Consider the following 10,389-nt stretch of genomic DNA (forward strand, 5'->3'; position numbering starts at 1 on the left):
GTTCTAGTCTTTAAATGCTGACCAGGGAGGATTCCCTTTGCACTTTTCTTGTTGAAACTATCAGGAATTTGTAAAAGCTCCTTAATGTCCTAATATTCCTCTAGCAGAGTGGGAAATTTGCCCTTTCAGGGAGACATACTGCTTCTCACTAAGATGGAGAATGTTTATGATGAAATAGAGTGGATTTCTTCTATTGTTAAAAAATACTTTGTTTACTGTTTCTTTTGATTTATACTAAACTATAAGTGATTACTATTCAGTCTCCAAGTTCCTTTTGGCACTAAGTTAAAATATAAAATTTTTTTCAGGAATTCTTACTATGTAATTTTTTAGTGGCAACAAAAGACATTTAAGGAATCTTGAACTAGCAATAATATTATCTTTTAGGGGGGTCTTGGTTAAACAGAGGGAGGAGATTGCCTTGTAGTATAGTCTGGATGTTGGAAGTAAATTATTGAAGCCCTGAGGATAACTTAGTTGACTCCTTCCCCTTTTAGCTAGCCAGCCTGTTGACTTCTACACATAAAAAAGTTCATGTCTTTTTCAGCTCTTCCTCCTATTTTTGCAGACTAGCCGGATCAGTAAGAGTTTGTTTTAGACTTCAGGCACAAACCTTGTTTCTGAAGGCAGCGTTTTGCTTCAGGAAACTGATTGCTTTCATTTGCTGGTGCTGAGTGTGGGGATATGGGTTTTGGTAGGAAGAGCTAGAGGTCAAGCAATGCTGACAGAATACCTAGTTCTGCTCAACTTATTTGTGGCTGTCCATAACTCTGAAAGACTTGTTCAACAGCCAATGTTGTCAGACAACATCATCTTAGTTTCCCTTTTACATGCATGATCCATGTGCTGGTCTCTCGAAGTAGACAGAAACTGCTGTGCCTGCCTCATGACCGCTACGGATTCTGCATGCCAAGGACCTCATAACTACTCAAAACATCTGAGCCATAAGAGAAATATCCTATTAAGACTTCCTCCCCCGAAAGGTTAGGATACTTAGACCGTTCTCCCCTTAAGTTTGGATGGAACAGGTTCCTTTGACATAGCAGACATTTCTCTTCTTTTGCTTGCTTCTTGTGACTTTCTGCAAGTGCAGTTCTGCCCTCACTGAGCTTAGAGCAGTAGTGTTTAAAATAGAGATGCGCTGTTTGTCGTTTAAGAACACTTTCTTTTTGCAATGGCACCATTTTTGACTACTGATTGTAGAGGAAAAAGGCAGTGGACAATACTTAAACTAAGAAATTGTCTACTCTGCAGTAACCAGTAGTGTTTTGTGACCTATTGCATTGGTTATTTCATCTTTGAATGCTGAGCATGGTTTTAAGTACCTTGGTGTACAATGATGATTGAGAGCACCCCTTGCTCCTTTTCCTTGCAAGTCTGCAGAGGTTTCAATAACACGTGATGTAAGAACAATAGCTTTCAGAACGTAAGAGGCTGCAGTAATAGGGGCCATGATGAGCATGATGAGGTATTTGTCCTAACAATGCACTATAAAATTAATCTGTACTTGTTCAGTAGTTGCTGAGGGTGGATGCTTCTTTGCAGATCGATTCAATGTAGTGATCTGTCTGTATGGGAACTTGTGTGGTTCATTTTCTGCTGTTAAAAAAGCAGATATTCTGGATTGTATCATGGAATTTTGATAATCCATTAACAATAAAAACAAAAGAGAAGTACCCAGCTGGAAAGAGACCTTGGTATGAATCATGAGAATATTTGATTAAAGGTCTAAATGTAATATTACATCGTATTATTTGCTAAACCAGCTGGGGTTTTCTTTGCGGCTTCCACATCAGTGAATGTATTCTCATCATACAAGTTCTTTGTTTAATATGCAGTTTTATTTCAAGACAAATCTGCCAAATGTAGAGATACTAGACAATTAGTGTTCAAGAATGTAGGAAATGGGAGAGATTAACTGCATTGGTTATGGAATGCGAAGGTTTTAATCTCTTGGGCTAAACAAGGAACAATGGATGCTTTGCCTCTTTTATGCACAAAATAAATGGATGTATATGCATATGAGGTTTTGGAACTGAGCTTGAGTTACTTCATGTACATGAAGTGTGATGGATGCATCTGTTTCTTCATTATTGGAGTAATTATTGAAATAACTCCTAGATCACTAGTTAAAATGTCATCAGTGTTAGTAAGACCAAAAGAAGTAATTACACTATGAACAGTGTATTTAGGTTTCTTGAAACCATTTCACTGGACCGATGCTTTTATTAAAAAAAACCCCAAAAAACCCCAAAATCAAAAACCAAAAAACACAAACCAAACAACCAAACAAAAACAAACAAACAAACAAAACAAAAACAAAAAAAGAAAAATAACCACAAACTTCTGTGGTTAGCACCAGTTTTCACCTACACTGAAGTAATAACTTTCTATTTTATCATATAGACCTGTATCAATTTATAGTACAGAGAGGTGGACTGAAGGAGAGAGAAATTCAAATCGGTAGATGAAGAATCAGGATATGCATCCATCTGCTTCTGATTTCAGGAAAAATGAAATGACAGGTACATATATGCTTTGAAAGACTACATATTTTATGACACAGAGTCTCAGAAGAGATTATTAGAACATTATAACTTTATGCCTAACTGTGGTGCTGTCAAGACAAAGCATAATGTTTTTCTATCTAAAATTTAACTACACTATATTTATTGTTTTGCACAAGAACATTAAAGGAATCTTATCTGTCAACATACAAGAGCAATGAAGGAACAACTTAAATTTACAGGAGTAAATTAAATGTCAACTTTATTTCACCAAAACAGGCTGTTCTTTTTTGTTAGCAGAGGTTATAACCACTGTTTTCAAATACTTACTGTTGAAAAACCATTGACAAGTGTGGACAGAAGTGTATAAATCCAACAGGTTTTTAATTTACTTGATTTCCATATTTATTTCAATCATGCAGGTGAGTTTGAAAGTATGCACTTATTTATAAGTTCATTGTTGTCGTACGGTGTGAACTCAAATCTTTTCTCCTGCACTTGCTATAGTTTCAAACTTTACTGCTCCCTCTATTCTCATATTGGCTATGTTGTTGTAACTAGAGTATAGCTGTGAGTGTTGTTTTATACTGCTAAATCACTGAGACCCAGTAAAAATGTGAAAAACCCTAATAGATAAAGATGTATATTTTTGTCTTTGACTATATGATCTATTCCTCCAAAGTATTTTGAAGACCTCTTCAAATTCTGCATATGCTTGTAAATTGCGTATTATTAAAATAACTCTTTTAGGTGTAACAAAAGAAAGCAAAAGAAGTGAAATATTGTACATGGTACTGTCGAAACCTTCTTCACCTGTATGTTTATATTTGTTTGCTAGTCTTTGAGAAATTTCTTGGAGCAAGACTATATGTGACTGAATACTAGGATTAGAGACTTAAGGTTCTTAGGAAAGGTTCAAAAAGACATAACAGATAAGAGAAATATTATTTCACAAGATCTGCTGCAATGTGTGGGATATTTCTCCTTGATGGGTACATATAAAAGTGTTTATCTAATGTATCCACACTGTGTATAGTGAAAGGAAAGGGAGTAACAGGTCTTTATCAAAACTATTCAAATGGAAGGGCATGATGTAGCATAAACCAAAGGAAAAGTTTATTTGTGGCAAAATTATGGGCAACTCTCATGCCTTTCATCTCTACAAATGCACGTTTGCCTGCGTTGTGTTCAGAAATGAGTGGTCTGCCTGGAATATGAACTAATAGAATCAAACAACTTGAACTAGATGAAAAATGAGCAGGCTAAAAATTATGCTGCTAAGGCAAAGCAGTATTTATCTTTGTGGTCAGAACTATATGAGAAAAGCCCTCAATCTGCAATTTTCAATATATCTGTTTTGGGTGAAGATGAAAGATTTTCTAATTGAGTTTACAATATGTAAGACTCTGGGCTATATAAGGGTAGGTTATCATTACCTCTGTGTTGTCAGTACTAAATCTAACTGCTTCTGTGGTCTAGAAAGTATCTTCTCATAAAATGATGGTACAATATTTTCTGAGCCAAGATGCTCTATCTCTGGCATATGTCAGAAATAGTGACATAAGACAGAAACTCTCATAATACTAGCCATGAACCAAAAGGAATGTGTCTTGTTAACAACTTTGGAAAGATCCAGTTCCCAGTGTAACTGCCTTCTAGCAGCTACATGGAAGAGACGATAAAAATTATAAAATATAACCATGATGCATTTTCCTGATGAAGCAATAGCTTATAATGATAGTCTCTATAAAGTTAATTTTTACTTGAACAGAGCTGAGCTTAATGGTTTTCAATTATACTAATTTAAGTCATGGGTTTAGTTCATGTGGATTTTGCAACCCCTGGGTTTTGCTTTTATGTCTTCTCCCTAAAATGCTTGGTCTCTTTTTTGCATTATGCCCTTCCCATTCTCTCTTAGCAGGGAATGTCAGGCAGTGATAGGATGGCTCGATCTTTCCATTTGCATCAGAATTCAATATTCTGTGAGGAACTAATTCTTATCTCACGCATCATTTGAAAGTAGGGTCTCATGTTCCAAATGGCTTTGTTATAGAGCATATGCTCAAGCAAGAATGTCCAAAAGTATGTCACCTTTCTCTGGCAGAAGTTGAAATCTCCATTTCACAGAAATTTTTCTCAGGCACTCTTTATATTGGCAAGAAATTAAGCACCTTAAAAATGAATCAGTTGATCAAACTCATTCATGCAGAGGCCTTATATCCACAATAAGTAAGTAAAATTTTGCGATTTTTTTTTTTTTTTTTTTACTTTCGACTACATTTACTATGGTCACTGGAACCAAACATTACCACCATGCATGTATTTGGAGATGACTGAAAAACCACTCATTGGTTCACATCTTTTATTTCCATTGAAAGATGGAGCACATCTGGTACACATCTGTGGCAGAGCTTCTGGTGGTGTGGTGGTGTTTTGTTTTGGTTTTTTGCCCCCCCCCCCAAGGAATCTTGAATCAGGTCGTCAGAACTGTTTAGTGAACTAAGGCAATGACAATAAGAGGGGATAAATAGGGGAGAATGTTCAAAGCTGTACCACTCTTCTGGACTGAAATGTTAGTGTACGCACAGCCTATGGATACTGCAATGATGTGCCTGAATGGAGGGTGAGCAATTAGTTATTACATCTTTTGCCCATTAGGCCTCTTTGACACTACTTGCAGATATTAAGAAGTTGTTTCTTTCTGATTTTTCGTTTGTTCCTATTATAAAGCCCATGTCCTTTCTCCACTATCTTGCTCCTTTTTATCTTTTCTTTCCAACATAACCCCTAAACTCCCCCAGTGAAGAGGTGGCTGCTGCGGGCCGTGGCTATATCGTCATGTATGTGTGGAGTTGGCCAGTGGTAGGCCAATAACCAACTGGACATTTGTTTTCAGAGTGTGCATTGCATGAAGGATGACTGAATATCTTTGGAGCTGCACCCATCATGCAATTTGGGGGCTTGAGGGGAGGAAGGCTGTTGACACCTCAACAGAAATGTTGATTTACATCAGTGTATTGTGGTATTTTCTTGTGGATTCAAACTGTTTCAGTCTCAGATTTCCCTTTAAGAAAGGCTATGTTAAGAAGTATGAAAACAAACAAAAACAAGGAAGGAAAGTCAGTCCTCTTGTATATACATGAATGCAGAGACACGGTCACTTGCTTTCTCTATGTGGGGAGGCTGTCAACTGCTCAAAAAAGGAGGCCTGGTTAAGATCTCTATTCAGGGGTGTCTGCAAGTCTTAAGTTCAGCTTTTGCCTTTGCGTATCACAAAAGCTTTTCAATAGCATAAACAGCATCTACTACATAATTTCAGAAATTCATTTGCAGTTTAACCCCATTTTTGTTTTATGTTTCCTTAGAAGTATGATATGTCTCTCACAAAAAATGTTAATAAATTCTATCATTATAATTCGCTTTGATGGCACATTTAAGGGTATGTCCTCATGGAATGTCTCTTGGAGAGATGATACCTTAAAAAGAATATGTCTAGAATGGACAGTACTGTCTGACCTCATTAGCCAGCAGACCAGGGAGCAATTGCAAAAGACCTAGATTGCAGTAAAACCTTGTTTCTTTCCAAGACAGGCAGTAGATTGTATGACTAAGGTGTCACCTTGGTTGTGTCCTGGAGCTTTCAATCTGCAACACATGGACAAGCCTTGAACAGGCACTGTGTCAAGCAAATAGCATCAAAGTTTGACATGGGTGCCATGGTTTATTACTTTCTTGATGAAATGGGCATTTGTCCAGTAAGAACTTGAGTTATGCTTCTGATTTATTTTGCCTGAACTATTTAAGATAGCCTACCTGGTGCAAATTTGGGCTGGATTTGCACTACAAGAGAAAGACTCCATATCTACTTTTTAAGTAATAGTAATCTTCAATCCATGGTTGGCTAAAACACTAAATGTGTTCACTGACCTCTTTGACATCAATAAGAATATAGTATCTAAATCACTTAAGATTCCATTTATTCATATACATTATATACATTTTAATATAGACAAGAGAAGAAAGGTCTTATAATTAAAATGATCTTGGATGTAATGTTTTCAAATTGTTACCATAATAGTTTATTGCATGCTGGAACTGTTTTGTGTACCATAAATCTTAGCAACTGATGGAAAAAGAAAGAGCAGCAGTTAGAGAACTAGGATAGAAATAAATAAATATTAAATATTGTTTACTGTCAAAAAGAGGACAGAAATATGATACTTTGCAATTTCTTTTTACCCATTCCTTCAGTTTAGCTAAGCTCTGCGTTGATTAAATGGGGTGGAGGGTGGGGTATTCTTTTGGGCTGCAGATTCATCTATTGTTGATAATGCATGGTAACTGTCCCTTCTATTTTGCAGAAGGATCCTTTTGTCATATCCAGCTTGTACTGTGTTTTCTGAAAATATTTAGACTTGCTCTGCTTAAAATGTATAAAGAAGAGCTGATCATCTTCCTGATTAGTGATGTTTTTCAGATGGATGCATTTACTTTCTGCTTGTATCATTTCTTTGAATATGGGTGTTACAACCCAAAGCTTTCTTAAATATGATCTAACTTGTAATGCAGATCAATATGTATCAATATAACCTTTAAGGCAAACTCTATATATTTGGCTTTGAACTTTAAGATATCCTTTTTATTGAGTGAAAATACAATCTAGGCAACCAAAATGTTATTAATACATTGTTCAGCATTTTTTGGCTAAAACTTAACTTGAACTACAAAGATGAAATGCTCTGATCATTTTAAATATTTGTTTTGGGGTTTAAACAAACAGAAGTTAGAAAAGTTTTTTTTTTTTTTGTTTTTTTTTTTTTTTTAGAAGCTGAAGGCAATTATATCTTTATTGACCTTCTGTGTTCACCCCCTCCTTCAGTGTCAGGTACTTGCTTATTATTATCAACATGACATCTCCTTTCTTTGAAAGGTTGTCCGTCACACTTTGAATCACTTCTCTCCATGGTTACATTTTCTAATCAGTTCACATGATTGAGCCTACATCAAGTGATGCTTTACTTAATTCCCTTCCGTTTGTATGGTGTGATTCTTGGAGGGACTCTCGTCAAAATTTTGGAGGGCCCTGTCAGTTTGAAAAGAACATGACCTTTAAATTGTATCAGTATGTTTGCTGGTGCATAAGGGAAAGGAAAAGGTTTGTAGTGATGGAAAACCACCGTAAAAATGAAAAGTAATTCACTCAGAAGCAACATGCATGGGAAGATAATTTGTTTATATTAAACTTATTTCAAAAAAGACAGAATGAGGAGGATGTGTTCTTTGAGCAATAAGGGGTCTGAACAGTGTGTCCTGAAATTTGGCTTAGAAAATGTTATCTATTGATCATACTTTTCTGTGCTTATAATAACAGATAAAAGTAAAAACATTAAAATTCAATCAAATAGACAAAACATGTAATTCTTTGAAATTATCAAGTCTTTTACTTTGTTGCACTTTCATAACTGTATCTGTGCGCATGCTATAATTAGTAACAGACAATGTTAATTTTTGTAGAGTCTGTCACTGACTAAAGTAGCAGAGTTAGATTTTATGTAGCTATAAATATGCATATGTTTATGTGCATGTGAGAGGATATTTCAAGTTAACATAGAAGAAAAGCTTTTTGTATTGTAACACAGACAGTCTGAATACAAGGAAAATCTATCTGGAGTGCCTAACATGGATAGTTGAGGCAATATAATATAGATGCATGCCAGTGGAACTGAGTAATGCTGGGAACTTTATTTAGTTTCACAAGCTTTATTAAGTATACAAACTGTGAATGGTCAAATACCCTGCAGTAACAGAGCTGGGGATATTGACTGTTCTCATCTCCTTTCCACTATGCTCTGAGACATGTTACTTTTAAGCAGCTTTTACATGTGTTGAAATACATAGTTCCACTGAAACTGTTGAAGTTTGGTTTGCCATGCATTTATATCTTACGATTACTCCATGTTGATTTCCAGAAAGTGGATGTCCTCCAGGTTTTTCCATTTTTAGAGTGGTTTTCATCACTTGCTGCTAGAGATTCTTTGATATCTGATAAGGTATGAGGCCATTCTGAAGGTGTTCCGAAGGTCAGTAGCAGGATTTCTCTTCTCTCTGTGGATATGCCGTTCTCAAAAAATGCATAGGAACTTGATTATGTTTGAACTTTCACCCTTATGTCAACTTTGTTGAAACGGGACAGTAGATTTGAAAGTTACTGGGTAGAGGCGCACACACAGGCTGTGAGCACATGAAATGATTGTAGTGAAAGTGTTTATGCTGCCTGCTTGTAACCCTGTCACTCTCTTCAAATATAGTAGTGTTCTCACTGAATTATAAGAAGGATCTAGGCTCACCTGCCAAAAATGTTGTTTTCTGATACTGGATCTCAGTCTTGCTCCAGGAAATCAACCTACTCCAGGCAATCTACCAAAATCCAAGTTGACATAGGTCTTGTTTTGGGTGTGGCTAAAAGAAAGATAAACAGGTTAATCCATAGCCTGAATTTGTGCTTAGGCAGCATTGTGCGAGAGTCAAGTTCCGGTCTTTGTTCCCTGGTTTTCAACTTAATGAGTAGAAAAATGAACTCTGGAAGTTAAACACTTCCCGCTTCACCACTTTAGCAAAAACACCCATGGTGTTGGCTCCAGGCTCAAATGGATGCAGACACTGCCTCTTTAATGCAGCAGCTGTTGTCTTGTTCTGGGCCTCTCTAGCAGAGAGCTCATATCTGAAATTTGCCCTTTCTGAGTTTAATTATTTCCTAGTGGAAATGGCTATTCACAGAGTTCAGAAATGTAGATTTTTCAGCATTAAGGTATGCCAACTTTTACGTTAGAGTTATACAGTTCATGCAAATTGCACATATGTATGACAGTAGGCAATTGTACACACCTTATTCAGCATTAGATTTCTCCACGCAAAATTTGGAATCCTAGAGTATATGGATTTGAGACACTAAGGGGATCGAGGCAATTGTACCTGGTGTACAAGCATGCACATTATATGCATTTCATACCAGGCATTTTGTGTAGGACTTTATTTTAGCATTTTGTGCTAATTCATATTTCATGATTCATTCATACATTTAACCTATAAATGCAATTCTAACATTTTACTGATCACTCAGATAAAAGTATTTTCTCTGTGTTTCAGAGAGTATAAAATAAGGTGGCAGAATGATAAATACGAATATTGAATTTCTAGGAAGGTAGCAATATTCAGTAGTGTATAACATGGCTTTTACTTACACAGAAGAAAGGTCATATATTTTCATCTGTGACGTATCATTGTTGGCTGAGACATGAATTTCACGAATATGTGAAGCCACTATATTCTACAGTTGCTTTCTTCTAGGCCATAACCTCCAGGTTTTAGTAACGATGACTTGATGGAGCTTCAGTCTCATCATATTTGGAACATATGATATTTTGCATGCCCTACTGGAAATCCCCATTTTGATGGGGTGTTTTGCTTTTTAGGATGTGTGAAAACTCAAAAATCCTGGTAATCATATTCTCTTTGAAAAAAACAAGGTAAATATTAGAAATGAGGCCTTGACTGATTAAAAGGACTTTTTGTTTTGGGATGACAATTTCTGTTATTCTGACCTACCAGAGGTGTACTAGAAATGCCTACGTGGCATCCCTCAATGGTTCACTTTTTAAAGAGCAAGTATAACACAAATTCTCTGCAGCCTTAAAACACTAGTACACATTTTTCTTCATGCTCCTTTCTTTTCCTCAAAAAGTTGAAATCAGCAACTGTACACCACTTCAGGTTCTTGTGGGATGACGATGACCTCAACACATCTTCTCCCCCCCCGCCCCTTTTTTAATTTTTGAGTTCTGTACTGGCTAATTTGCTCACCTCTTTCCCTTAAAAGCACAAA

This window comes from Opisthocomus hoazin, chromosome 12, assembly GCF_030867145.1.
Source record: "Opisthocomus hoazin isolate bOpiHoa1 chromosome 12, bOpiHoa1.hap1, whole genome shotgun sequence".
In the NCBI taxonomy this organism is placed as follows: domain Eukaryota; kingdom Metazoa; phylum Chordata; class Aves; order Opisthocomiformes; family Opisthocomidae; genus Opisthocomus; species Opisthocomus hoazin.